The sequence below is a fragment of the Tenrec ecaudatus genome, chromosome 7 (genome assembly GCF_050624435.1).
Source record: "Tenrec ecaudatus isolate mTenEca1 chromosome 7, mTenEca1.hap1, whole genome shotgun sequence".
In the NCBI taxonomy this organism is placed as follows: domain Eukaryota; kingdom Metazoa; phylum Chordata; class Mammalia; order Afrosoricida; family Tenrecidae; genus Tenrec; species Tenrec ecaudatus.
The window spans coordinates 17,426,140-17,441,262 of NC_134536.1; the positions used below are offsets into that span (position 1 = coordinate 17,426,140).

A 15,123-nucleotide genomic window follows, 5' to 3' on the forward strand; every position below is an offset into this window, starting at 1 on the left:
AACAGCATAAATGGCCACTACTGACCTTCCCCTCGATAGATGGAATACACAGGAAGCAAACTGACAATACGTCTGTGGAAAGAGATAGCTGAGACGTTGTGTACAAAGTTCAAAACCAAAGCCAGGGGCTGGCTAAAACAGATCACATACAAGCTCAGGTTGACGCTGAAGACCATGAAAACAAGACCACGAAAATCCAAAATACGACCTTGAGTTTATCCCGCCTGAATTTAAAGACCCATCCCCAGAGAACAGGTCTGATTCAACCCTACCACTACCATGGCGTCAATTCTGACTCACTACGGCCACAGGGGACAGAGTAGCTACCGACCCCTTCTTGACGTGGCTCATTGGACACTCAGGACCAAAGAGTTATGGGACGCCATCAAGGACCTCATTGGAAAGATAGGAAAGGAAGAAGAGACCAGAGCAGGTGTAGCAAAGACTGTGAAGCTCACCCTTGATGGGAGAGTAGCCGCAGTGAATGAAGACATCGTCGGGCTGAACAGAAGATTCCCAAGGGCTCTGGAGAAGACAGAGGAAAGCCTTCTAGCAAAACACACAAAGACCTCGAGGTAGAAAGCCAACCAGGAAGCACACACTCCGTTATTTCTCAAGCTCAAAGACCTGAAGAACAAACCCAAGCCCGTGGCGACGTTTAAGGATTCTACAGGCAAACCATGGAAGGACATATTGTCAGGTGCTGCCGAGTCAGTTCTCACTCATAGTGACCCAATGTCCGACATCACAAACACTACCCTGTCCTGTGCTAGCCTCACAATTGTTCGGTTGTTTGTTTGTTTTTACAATTATGATGGTTGAGCCCATCGTTGCAGCCATTGTGTCGATCCATCTCCTTGAGAGTAATTTTCCTCACCCTCTACTTGACCAAGCATGATGCCCTTCCTTCTGGTCTCTCCTGATAACACATCCAAAATACGTGAGACTAAGTCTCACCATCCTTACTTCTGACGCACAGCGAACAAAGATGTCAAGAACACCCGTAGTCACTGTATGGAAAAGAATTGGTGGCTATTCAACCATTTCAAGAGGTAGAATATGATCCAGAGTCAAGGGCGTTGAAGGAAGAAGTCCAACCTGCACTAAAGGCATTGGTGAAGACCAAATCCTCATGATTGGAATACTAATTGAGATGTTTCAACAATGGCTGACAAGATGGAATTGCTCACTCAGCTATGCCGGGACATTTAGAAAGCAGTACCAACCCACTGGAAGAGACCCATATGTGTAGGGTTTTGCAGAAGGTAATTTAAAAATGGCTCAGGTAAGTACATCAATGGGGAACTGCCAGAAATTCAAGCTGGCTTCAGAAGAGGGGTGAAATGAGGGATGTCATTGTTGACATTAGAAGGATCTTAGCTGAAAGCAGGGAGTACCAGAAAGATGTTTACTTGTATTTTATTTTGAATATGCAAAGACATCCAACTGTGTGAATCATAATTTTAAAAAAGGAAATCAAAAACACGTATTTGTGCTCATGTGGAATCTGCCAAGAGGCAACATTTGCATAAAATAATGAATGGTTTCAAATCAGAAAAATATCCACTGGGGTTGTATTCATTCTTACACCAAACATATTCCATCTGCATGATGAGCAAATCATTTGAGATGTTGAGCCATGTGAAGACGAATGTGGCATTGTGATTGGAGGAAGACTCATTCCCAACTTAGAATGCACAAACAGCTCATCTGATGTGCTGAAGGAGAGTGGGGCTTGGAGGCCTTCACTGATGAAGATCAAGGATGACAGCAGTCAGTCTGGGTTGCAACTCAGTGTAAAGAAAACAAAGATCCTCACCACTGATCAGTAGGCAACACCATGACAGTAGAGAAGAGATTGAAATGGTTGAGGATTTCATTTTACTTGGCTCCACAATCTACACAGATGGAAACAGCAACCAAGGTGTTGCATAGGGCAACTGACAGTAATTTGAGCCTAGTAAACCCATGGGGCTATAATCTTGACAGGGGCAGATTGCCATGTCCTTGCTCCCGCAGAACCCCTGGGTGGGCTCACACCACTGACCTTTCAGTTGGCAGCTGGGCAAGCCATTGTTGTGCCACCTAATGTCCTTGTGGGGTAGGCACTCCGAATCCACGTTTTACACTTGAGGTCCTGTTTCCATGAAGCTTGTAGAGATTAGAACCTTGGAAGGCCTGTGAGAGTGCCTCTTCTCTGAGCTACAAGGTCACAGTGAGTAAGACGCCATGGTTCTGGGAGGATTAGGGAGTGTCTTCCAACAAGAAGGGCTCATTTTCTAGCACGCTATCAGAACTGGTCTGTGGTAGTTACATCATCTCACGTCAACTTGAAAAATTCAGTGAAGGGGTGGAGTCTAGCCTGTCAATCCAGCCACAGCCTGATGGTATCTCCTTATGAGCATGGTCTTCTCATAAGGAGGATCCTGGGAACTTCCCCCTGCCTCTCTCTGCTTCACCTTCTTGTTGATGAGCCACTCGAGCCACATCGATGGCAGCTGGAGCCCTGTGACGTGGCTACTGCCATTGGATCCACATGACTTTGTACCCACCGGCCTGTGATCTTCCTGCATTCTGCTTCATTGCCTGTGGCCGCGTGAGTCAGAAGATGGATTTATGGACTAGAATCAGACTTATGGACTGGGCTGGGGTGTTTGCTTGATATATAATTACTTCTTGATATAAAGCTCTCTCTTACACACATGAGTGTCTTTGGACTTGTTTCACTAGTCAACCCAGTCTAACACATGGTTTGCTACTGTTCATGAGGTTTAATTGAGAGTGTACAGACAAGGTAAGGTATGCCTGTTCATGTGTGGGAAAGCACCTGAGTGTACATCAGGGCACACACACCACCCATCCCTTGGAAGTGTCTGTCTGTGTGTCTGTGTGAATGGGGACTAAGTACGGTGGAGGGTGGGCAGGACAAACAAGAATGTGACTCTTGTGTGTTAATCCTGTGTGCCAAGCTCAGAACTAGACCCCTAACCTGTGTTCTTATTCCTGAGTCCCAAATAAATCCACACCGAGGGTTAGCAGGTGAGCCCTTAAAAATCACCTGGTCTGATCCAGGTTGCATTTAGCTTATCTCTGCTTGGCCAGGACTTAGCTCAACTCTTGGCACTTAGTATATAAAAAATGTCCAATGGGTGGATGGATGGACAGATGGATGGACACACAATGCAAGAGTTGTGACACTGCCATTATGTAGTATTCCAGTAAGCAATATGCTACTCCCTGCCTTTAAGGAAAATAAATCCAATGGAGTGCTTTTCTAATGGTGTATTTTAGTATCTTGTGGTGCAAGGTCTTCCCAATAGCCCTGTATTTAGTCCAGGTCAAAACAGAGAGTAGAAACCATGGTGAGTATTTATGAAGAGAGCACTTTCCTGCAGGGAACTGGCTCTTTGAGTGACGACAGAACCAAGACTTCCAAAGGAGACGGCGAGGCAACCCAGAGACCAACAAGAGCAGAAAGCCAGCACCATTGCCCTTAGACAGATGGGTCAGGGGGAGGAGCTGTGTGACAGGTGGACCTTGGTGGTGATTTCTGGAGAAAGAGCTAATGCCCTACCCACTGGTAGAGAAGACAAGAAATATCCCACCTCTCCTTTCCTTCGTCCTCGAATTGATGCCCTCCATAGGTGCCACCCAGCTGGCAGGGGCACTGGGAACACAGCCGACAGGAACAAGCTTGGAGTAGCAGGCCCAGGCCCAGAGAAACCCTGAAATGATAGCTGGAGAAAAATGTCCTTTCTCCTGTCAAATAAGAATGGGTCTAGGAATTAGATTTCTATAGAAGAAATGACTTTGCCTTTGAAGGTTACCGAGCATCTCCCATAGCATCTCATTTCCTTCCCATACTGACCTAGTAAGGTACACATCTTCAGCCCAAGGTCACAGTCCTGAAAACCCACGGAGCACAGCTGTACTCAGAAAGACACGGGGCACTGACTCGATGGCAAACGGCCTGTGTGTGTTTTACTTCAGCCTCAGCAAGGACACAGGTTCAGGGAAGGCTCAATGACTTGTTCAAGGGCATGCAGCTCGGGGAGGGAGAGAGGACGAGTCATTCAAGCAGAGCTTCACATTCCATGTCTCACGTGCTTTCCGGTAACTCACCTGGTTCCACTGAAAGGCCCATCAATTGTGCCCGTTGAATGAAAACACACTCTTGCATAGGGTCACATTTTAGGATCACCACTCTATGCACATGGGGGAGTTAATGTTTGCACGGCTCCCAGGTGTGAAAGGCTGTATCACCCTTTGCTCTCATTTTATGACATATGGCGATAACTTTTATGATACCAGTGATGGCTGTACGGAATGTATGATGACAGAAGATCAGAAATCGGTCCCCTGATTGATCAGAGCCCCATAGGAAAGAACGGATAGCACCTAGCCAGTGTTATTTTTGTTTTCTCGGTTTGTTTTGGTGTTTGGAAGAGGGCTGTCCATTTCCAATTTGATTTTGTGAAGGCATTTTCAAGACCTAGATTTGGGGGTGGGGGAGGCTGGGTTAGAGTGATTGGAGTCTTGCTTGGATCACAAATCAGTACTCATGGAGGCAGCTGTCAAGCGATTAAAACAGAGGTTGCCTGGGGTAAACGACGTAGCTGCTCAAGACCTCTTGGGAGTGTTGAACAGCAAGGACGTGGCTTGGAGGACTAAGGTGCGCCTGACCTAAGGGTGATATTTCCATCGCCTCACATGCATGTGAAAGGTGAACACCGAATGAGGAAGAGTGAAGAAGAATGGATGCATTTGAAGATTATTGAGAGTACTATGGACTGTTAAAAACAACATGTGTCCTGGAAGAAGTACGGCCAGAGTGCTCCTTAGAGGCCAGGATGGCATGAATTTGTCCTACGCACTTTGGATATATTGCCTGGAGCCAGCAGTCTCTAGAGACAGACATCCTGCTTGGTAAAGTGGAGGGGCTGTGAACAAAGAGGAAGGCTCTCAGGGTGATGGGTTGACACAGTGGCTGAAACCATGGGCTCGGGCGTAGGAACCATTGTGGGGATGGTGCCGGACCAGACAGTATTTCGTTCTGTTGTGCATAAGGTCATTATGGATCAGGACCGAGTTAATGGCGCCTAACAGCAACAACAACAACAGCACAGTGATTGTAGTAAGGAGAAATGATTTAGGATAGCGTGTCTTGTAGGTATCTAGTCCTTTCCCTGTCATTTGAAGACATGCAGAAGCATGATGCCTTTGAGCTGGCTCTTTCAGATTAGTGAGAGTTTTCATGGTTGTTAAAACTTCATTCTTAAAAAAAACCCTTCTTTCTTTTTGTGTTTCAATGGACACACCAATGAATAATTGGAATTTGCCACTGTAAGAATACATATTCATACTGAACTAAAAAAAAAAAACAGAACAAAATTAAAAAAACAAAAACTCACTGCCACCTTGTTGATGCCTACTCATAGGGATCCTATAGGACAGGGCAGAACTGCCCTGGTGGGTTTCTGAGTCCATAACTCTGTACAGAAGTGGAAAGCCTTGTCTTTTTCCCACAGAGCAGCTGGTGGGTTTGAACCGCTGACTTTGAGGTTAGCAGTCCAATGCATAATGGCTATGCCACCAGGTGTCTGTATTCACACCAGTGAAATAGATGAACACTCCAAATCAGTGCTTCCTCTGCACCCCTACCTTCCCGAGTTGATTGTTAAAGCGTATGCCAGCACACCAATAGAAAACCTGAGCCAGGAGAGGGGGAAATGCCATCTTGTGTAAATGCCCCATTCTTCCCTTCCCCATAGGTTGAAAGGGCAAAATCCCCAGCTGACTGGTGCCAAGGAAGGGTCTAGAGTGGAGGAAGAGAAAATAATTATTCCATTTCACCGGCAAGCAGACCACTTCTGAGAACCCATTTTCATGTCTTTTTTTAAGGATAATTTTTATAGGGCTAGAACAAATTTGTTTGGTTTTATTGGGGGGAGGGCTGTACTTTGACTTATCAGGGCTGGTGTAAATTTGACATATATATTTTTTATTAATCCATAAAAGTAACTCTGTGACATGGCCTTGGGAGATCCATCGAAGTCCTCTCCTGGGAATCTGGTGTTACAGAAAATTATTGCTGCTATGATCAGAAAATCTCGATTTTCTGACACTTGTAATATGACCAGGATACAATTTTTATATCCCATACTCTTCCCTTTTAAAAAAAGAAAAACATTAAAAATAGTAAGAGTAAGATTTTACCATGCAAAGATAATTTAACCAATAGCTCTCTGGAGACCACCACCCACCCCACCCCCACTCCCTGTGGCAGTTACATAATTCTCCTGTCATCTTGTGAAGAAGTGGAGTCTAGCCTGCCAACCAGGTTGCAGCTTGATGACCTCATTTAGAGGCGCAATGGAGATAAATAGTTCACTGGAGGCTAGATACACTCGCTGCTTGTCTCTCTGTGAGGCATTCCTGCTGACAAGTCACATTGAGTTACGCTGGTGGAGCTAGAGCTCAGGAGTTGGAGAAGCCATGTGGAGACACACACCAGTGTTGAGAAGCTTCCACCGCCACTGGATCCATGAGACTTTCCACCCACTGGCCTGTGCTCTTCCTGCATTCGGTGTCATTGCCTGTGTTGCTTGAATCTGAAGTGCAATTTATAGGCTGGTGTTGGACATATAGGTTAATATCAGACTTACGGACTTGATCTGGGCTGAGCTGGGATGCTTTCTTAATGTACAATTGCCCTTTTTTATAAAACCTTTTCTTATATGCATATGAGTGTCTATGAGTTTGTTTCTCTAGTCTACACAAACTAACACCTCCACCCTCCCCCTTTTTTTCAGTAGTGGATTCTAATTTGTGGAAACCCGACGTGTCGCCAGAGTAGAGCTGTGGTCCATAGCGTTCTCAGTGGCCACTTTTTCAGAAGAAGAGCTCCAGGAGTTCATTCAAAGACATCTCTGGGAAGAATTGAACGTCCAACCTTTCCATTAGCTGCTGTGCTCTTAAGCATTTGTGCCACCCGGATACTCATTATGCAAACCAAAGAACTCTAGAATATAGCACCGGGGACCAGTGAATGGTGCCACCTGGGTGATGGCAGTGACAGAGAGGGTTCTCATCACTCTTTAAACTCAACCCTGGTAAGAGAGTTGGACCTGGTTTGCTAGTAAGAGAGTATGGGTTGGAGGGGATTCAGATGGGGTGCTCGGTATATAAATGTGATATGGTTATGTGCTGACCTGGCTGGGCCAAGATGATCAGTAATTTGGTAGCTATGATATAGTGATTCCCCATGATGAGATCGAATGTGATGTAATCACATCCATGATGAGATCTGCTATAAGCAACTCATTGACTGCAAGGGTGTTTTCTTGGGGGTGTGGTCTGCTTTCAATATATGTGAATGACTAGGCAAAGTTTGTTTGCTTTTGCTCCATCTAGATCCTGCATCTGGGTCAGTATCTGACCTCCAGTTCTTTCAACTTGAGCAAGAGACCTGCCATATTCCCTGACCATTCTGGGAATCATCAACATTGTCTGCCATTGTATCTGCCGACTTTGGGTTAATTTGCCTCTGCAGTCAGAGCTTGCCATCAGACCTGCTGATTTGGGGTACATAAGTCTTTGCAGATATGTGAGTCAGGAGAAGCCTCCAGCCTGCCACCTGACCCATTGATTTCCAACGTGTCAGCTTCTACAACTGTGTGAGCCATCTCTTTGAGAAAAACTTCTCTTTAAACACATACACCACATGTGACTAACCAACTATCATCAAGTTGATTCGGAGGACAGATTCTGAGGACAGAGTAGAGTTTCCCCCTTTGGATTTTCAAGACTCTATATCTTGATGGGAGCAGAAAGCTTCATCTTCCTCCCATGGAGTGCCTGGTGGGTTTAAATTGACGATCTTTCAGCTATTAGCTCAATGCATGCCCCACTCTGCCACCAGGGTTCACATACCCATAAAAGCTTCACTGGCTCGGATTCTCCAGAGGACCCAGTCTAAGTCAATGAGCTAGCACAGGCTTGGAAGGAGTGGATTTGCAGTGGCCACGCTCTTCTCGGTTGCCAGTGGAGCTTGAGGAAGGGTTACCAGTCTTCCTTCTTCTCTGCATGGACAGACTTAACCCTGCTATTTGTGGGGCATTTTGTGTTGAAGACCTCCATGTAGAGACTAACAGAAATAAAAAGGGAGCGGAATAATTATAGGAAACAATGTGATCAGTGGAAAGGGGGAAAACCCCATAATTATTCCGATGCATTAGCCTGGCGAAGAAAAGGTCTTCGTGACAGTAAATTGGCAGTTATTTCAGACACGACATCATCATAGGAATAATTACCTAAGACCATCACTAAGGGCTCCATCACAGCTGGGCTCGAATCTGCTGGCAAATGTAGAGTGCTGGCATACTCGATAGAAAGCTATTCCGTACCACATTTCCACTTTAAATGGTGGCAGGTGATTTTGCGAAGACTAAACAATGCCCTATGATAACCCAAGTGCCGGAAGGTAGAGTTCCAACAACATCAGCCTTTAAAAGTTGTTCTCGTGTCAACTGCAAGATGCTGTTTAAAGTGTTCCCTATCATTCTACCTTGCAGGACTGGATAGGGCAGAGGTTGTACACTGGTACATATGAGGGCTGGAGGCACAGGGAATCCAGGGTGGATGATACCTTCAGGACCAAGGGTGTGAGGGGCGATGCTGCGAGAGTGGAGGGTGAGTGGGTTGGAAAGGGGGAACTGATTACAACGATCCACATGTGACCTCCTCCCTGGGAGAGGAACAGCAGAGAAGGGGGGGGAAGGGAGACTCTGGATAGGGCAAGATATGACAAAATAACAATGTATAAATTACCAAGGGCACATGAGGGAGAGGGAAGGGGGGAGGGAGGGGAAAAAAAGAGGACCTGATGCAAAGGGCTTAAGTGGAGAGCAAATGCTTTGAGAATGATTGGGGCAGGGAATTTGCAGATGTGCTTTATACAATTGATGTATGTACATGTATGGACTGTGATAAGAGTTGTATGAGCATGCCTTAAACTTATGAGTAAGGAAAATAACGATCCGGGGTGACGCCCGGATCCTCACTGCTAATGTGAGACGAATTTTTGAGCGGGTAAAGGTTGCCCCTAAGGTGACCCGCCTACTTTGCGGGATGCCTGGGTGTAGCGATCTGCCTGAAACCCCCTATCTTTTGAAAAGTAGACTGTCCAGTGAGGGTTTCAGTAACTTTTGATTCTGTTTCTTTGCCACGTTGTTACTTTCTTTTCTCGCATACTGCTCGCTTTCGGTTGGTGTCTTTTGTTAGGTGCCATGGGAGTCGCTTTCGGTTATTGGTCATCTGGGAGAAACACTACCTGGTCCTTTCGGCCCGGAACGAGACAATTTGGTATGATCCAATCAGATTCCCGGTGAGCCTTTCAAAAAGGAAAAAAAAAAAAAAGAGTAGTATGAGCCCCTAATAAAATGTTAAAAAAAAAAAAAGTGTTCACTATTGACGATCCAGATCTGGGGTTTTAATAGTACACGGTTAAGTTAAACTGCAAAATGTCAGATATAGTTTATTGTGGCTCATCCTGCACAATGAAGCAAGAATTTTAAAAAAGAGTATCATAGGAGAAGGACAGCATGCTTAGTAAAGCGGAGAGGCAGAGGATGAGAGGAAGGCCCTCAAGGTGAACTGACAACGTGGCTGCAACAATGGGCTCAAGCCTAGAAAAAGAGGTGAGGATGGCTTAGGACCAGGCAGTGTTTCTGTCTGTTGTAGATAAGGTCTCTATGTGTCAGAACAAGCTCCATAACACCTAAAACCAAATGATGGATTGAATTGAGTCCTCCAAAAATATGTGTTACACTCTGAACCCCTATGCCAGTAGATAAGGAGCCCCTAAACCCGTAGATATGCTCAACTCCTCCCCTCACCCCAAAGTTGGTGGTTTGAATCCACTCAGCATCCCTGCAAGAAAAAGTCCTGGTGATATACTTCCAAAAAGACAACAGGCCCACTAACCCACCCAAGTGAGGGTATTGTTTATATCTCCATAGGGAAAGAGGGACCAGACTTCAACCCAGTGCCCCACAAAGTGAAAGCAACATACCAGCATGGAGTAGGGAACCAGTGGAGGGGTCTGGGGGTCTGGCCCCAGTACCAAATACTAAGTGGATGCCTGCCCCTCCCCCCAGAATAATTTATTTCAAAGGACGGCATTGAATCTGCAGCTCCAGGAGAGGGACATATCTGATCGGAGCACACGGGAGCAGATGAAGGGGGAGTAGGAGAGAGTGAAGCACATCCTGGCCCATCAAGCCCTGAGGACGATGACCTCAATTAGAGCAGCCAGTCCACAGAGAGGACCACATGGCCAGCCCCACTATGAGACATGACATCCCTCACTGACCCATGGTCCTGCAGGGGACAGCACCAGAGACACAGTGTGGGAATTGCACCTGACCTGATCCCACCACACCGAGGCAAAGCACTGGGGAAGTGCAGCAGAACAGCAAGGGAATGGAGCGGCAAGGTCCCCAGGGAATGCTGAAGGTGGACTTTGGGGCCAGGGCGTAGTGCCCCAACAGACTGGACTGGAAAACACTCCTAAAGGCCAACAAATGGTCCTTGAACTAACTACAAGCTTTTCTTTCTTGTTGCATTTTGTTTTGTTCTTTGTTAGTGGTTTGTTGTTCTATTGTATATTGTTGCTTGGTTTTGCTCTGTCTTGTTTTTGTGTATGTTGCTATCTCCACAGGACTGTCTAAATAAGATAGGCTGGATGAACAATCTGGAGGAAAAACAATGGACTGACAGTTCCGGGGGGAAAATGGGATAGGTGGAGGTTGGGGTTAAGGAAGTGGTGTTAACAAACCCAGGGACAAGGGAACAACAAGTGATCCAAAATGGTGGTGAGGTGGGTGTGGTAGGCCTGGTAGGGCATGATCAAGGGTAATGTAAGGAAGAGGTATTACTGAAACCCAGGTAGGGATGGAGCATGATAGTGGGACAGGAGGAAAGTCAAGGGAAAGAGAGGAAAGAGCTGGGAGGCAAAGGGCATTTATAGAGATCTAGACAAAGAGATGTACATATGCAAATATATATGAGGATGGGGAGATAGATCTATGTGCCTATATTTATAGATTTAGTATTAAGGTGGCAGAAGGACATTGGGCCTCTACTTAAGTACTCCCTCAATGTATGAATACTTTCTTCTATTAAATTGGCATTCTATGATGCTCACCCTCCCAACACAACCACTGAAGACAAAGCGGGTGAATAAGCAAATGTGGTGAAGAAAGCTGATGGTGCCCGGCTATCAAAAGAGATAGCGTCTGGGGTCTTAAATGCTTGAAGATAAACAAGCGGCCATCTAGCTCAGAAGCAACAAAGCCCACATGGAAGAACACACCAGCCTGTGTGATCACATGGTTCCAAGGGGTTCAGTTATCAGGCATCAAAGAACAAAAAATCATATCATTGGGTACAAACCTCCATGATATGATCGCTGAGGACAAATGGGTGCATAAGCAAATGTGGCGAAGAAAGCTGATGGTGCCCGGCTATCAAAAGAGATAGTATCTGGGGTCTTAAAGGCTTGAAGGTGAACAAGCGGCCATCTAGCTCAGAAGCAACAAAGCCCACATGGAAGAAGCACACCAGCCTGTGCAATCACAAGGTATCGAAGGGATCAGGTGTAAGGCATCATCAGAACAAAAAAATCTTACTGTAGTGAATGAAAGGGGAAGTGAAGAGTGGAGACACAAAGTCCATTTGTTGACCACTGTAGATCCCCTTGCAGAGGGGTCTAGGGGAGGAGATGAGTCATTCAGAGTGCGATGTAGTACCAATGAAGAATACACCTTTCCTTCAGTTCCTAAATGCTTCCTCCGCACCCCCCCACCCCCCGCCCTCAACTTTCATGATCCGAATTCTACCTTGCAAGTCTGGATAGAGCAGAGGATGTCGCTGAAGACAAATGGGTGCATAAGCAAATGTGGTGAAGAAAGCTGATGGTGCCCGGCTATCAAAATAAATAGTGTCTGGGGTCTTAAAGGCTTGAAGGTGAACAAGCGGCCATCTAGCTCAGAAGCAAATAAGCCCACATGGAAGAAGCACACCGGCCAGTGCGATCACGAGGTGCCCAAGGGACCAGGTATAAGGCATCATGAAAAAAAAAAAAGATATAAGTGTGTGTATGTATGTGTATATATGTGCATATGTACATATGTATATGTATATATATATCATATTAAATGAAGGGGGAAGTGCAGAGTGGAGACCCAAGGCCCAAGTGTCGGCCAATGGAGATCCCCTCATAGAGGGGTTTAGGAGAGGAGATGGATTAATTAGGGTGTGAGGTAGTATCGATGAAGAACACAGCTTTCCCCCAGATCCTAGATGCTTCCTCCCCCCAACTACCATGATCCGAATTCTACCTTGCAGGGCTGGATAGGACAGAGGCTGTACACTGGTACATATGAGGGCTGGAGGTACAGGGAATCCAGGGTGGATGATACCTTCAGGACCAAGGGTGTGAGGGACGATGCTGGGAGAGTGGAGGGTGAGTGGGTTGGAAAGGTGGAACTGATTACAAGGATCCACATGTGACCTCTTCCCTGGGAGAGGGACAGCAGAGAAGGGGGGAAGGGAGACCCCAGATAGGGCAAGATATGACAAAATAACGATGTATAAATTACCAAGGGCACATGAGGGAGTGGGGAATGGGGAGGGAGGGGAAAAAAAAAGAGGACCTGATGCAAGGGGCTTAAGTGGAGAGCAAATGCCTTGAGAATGATTGGGGCAGGGAATGTATGGATGTGCTTTATACAATTGATGTATGTATATGTATGGATTGTGGTAAGAGTTGTATGAGTCCCTAATAAAATGTAAAAGAAGAAAAGAGAAAAAAATGATTAGGGCAAAGACTGTACAGATGTGCTTTATACCATTGATGTATGTATATTATGAACTGTGAAAAGAATTGTATGAGCCCCAATAAATTGTTAAAATTAGAAAATTTTTTAAAAAATAAAATAAATTAAAAAAAGATGTATTTTCATTGTTACAAGTTGACCATAATTAAAGCATAGTGATTAATCACAAAACAATGTGTAATTATAGATTGTGAAATATTTATTTATAATTACAAATAAATGAAATTTTGTTTTGAAGCATGGTGTAACATGGGTAGCAGTGTGCATGTGGGTGGCCCCGCCTGGAGATGGATAGACCAGCTGTGGCTCGGTTCCTAAGACCATTGGAAACATGGGGGTCGGGACCCACAGGTTGAGAACCACTGCTCTAAGGGGTGGTGTTGTCTCTCTCAGTCAGGTGCTGTATGTGTAACTGCGGGTGGTGGTGTTAGATGCTGATGAATTAGTTCCAACCCACAGTTCCAACCCACAGTGCCCCTATGTATAACAGGGTCCTGTGCCAGTCTCACAATTGTTCTTAGCTTTGAGCCCACAATGCAGCCTCTGTGTCAATCCATCTCATTAAAGATGTTCCTCTACTTTGCCAAGCATGACATCCAGCTCCAGGCACTGGTCTCTCCTGAGAGTCCAAGTACATGAGACGAATTCTCGCCTCCCTTGCCTCTAAGGAGCATTCTGGCTGTACTTTGTATATATAACTCCAAACCAAAATATCAAACTCGCTGCCACGGAATCGATGCTGACTCATCATGACCCTTTAGTACAGGGTTGAACTGTCCCTGTGGGTTCCCAGACTGTAACTGTTTACAGGAGTAGAAACCTGATCTTTCTCTCTCAGAGCAGCTGGTGATTTTGAACTGTGGACCTCGTGGATCCCATCTCAACGTTTAGCCATTATGCTACCAGGGCTCCTTTCTCTTGTATAACGAGCACCGCATAAACCAACCAAACCAAACCAAACTCACTGCCATCAAGTCTATTTCTGACCCATTGCAACTGTGTATAGGATTTCCAAGACTCCTGTCAATCGTACAGGAGCAGACAACCTCGTCTTTCTCCCATAGAGGGACTGGGGGGTTTGAACTCGTGGTTAACAGCCTTTTGCTTTGCCCTCAATAACACCAGGGCTCTTAACAGCATACAAAGTGTCATTAAATGGTGGGAACAGACCTCAATCAAGCCATAGAGACCATCAAGGACTTGAGAGACTGACCCAGAAAGTAAACTGAGAATCAAAAGCCTCCGAGTAGTGAGGAGACTTGCAAAGTAGCAAGCAGCCTGCATGTTGTGACTCCCCTCCCCTCTGCTCCCCTCTCTCTCACCCCTGTCTGTGCTCTCGAAAAGCCACAGGGGAGACAAGTCAACTCACTGCTGCTGGCTCATCCCAAAGGAAGCAGCTCTCCAGGGAGTTGCCCAGAGCGGGAGCAGGCAGTTTTGCAGAATGCAAACAGGTCAAGAACACAGCTAATTAAATGGGACCACTGCCTATGAGGAGATTGAAAATGACATGGATGGGGTCAGGTGCCTCAGATGCATATGAAAGTTGGACACTGAATAAAGAAGACCAAAGAGGAATCGATGCCTTTGAATGATGGAGTTGTGAGGAATACTGATAGGACCATGGATGGTCAGAAGAACTAATACATCTGTCTTGGAGGAAGTAGAGCCAGAATGCTCCTTAGGGGTGGGGATTGATCTCAGAGCCTTGGTCTCAGGTACTTTGGACATGTTATCAGGAGCGATCAGTCTTTAGAAAAGGACCCCAGGCGTGGTAAGTAGAAGGGCAGCGAAGAGGAGGAATGTCCTTGATGAAATAGATATTGTGATGAGATACCACAATAATTGTGAGGATGCTACAGGACCAGGCGAAGTTGCATGACCTTGCATAAAGGGTCTCTATGAGACGGAACCGACTCGACAGCACCCATCACCAAGAGCCACAGTCTTCTTGTGAATTCCTTGAGATGTACTCTGTATGGTCTCCTATCGTCTGTGAATAAAGGTAATTTTACCTCTTAAAACTCTGTGAGCATTGTCTAAACGTGCACAGAAGTTAAGAGGGGACAGGAGAGCGTGGGAGGCTAAGACACGAGGAAGACTCTACTCAACTTTGAGAGCTTGAGAGCTTGATTGGGAACGGAGTCCTGTTGTGATAGTTGCTGCGTATCCAGACACAGGGCATACCCAGGGTGGAATTGCCTGGAAAGTGGACCAGTTAGATAAC

General features: G+C 45.9%; 1 non-coding gene across 1 annotated transcript; it reads left to right on the forward strand.

The window, feature by feature from the left end:
• Positions 1-9,004: 9,004 nt before the first annotated feature.
• LOC142453899 (U12 minor spliceosomal RNA) lies at positions 9,005-9,154 on the forward strand. Its single transcript, XR_012785461.1, has one exon. It is a non-coding gene; the product is annotated as a U12 minor spliceosomal RNA (small nuclear RNA).
• The last annotated feature ends 5,969 nt before the right edge of the window (positions 9,155-15,123 follow it).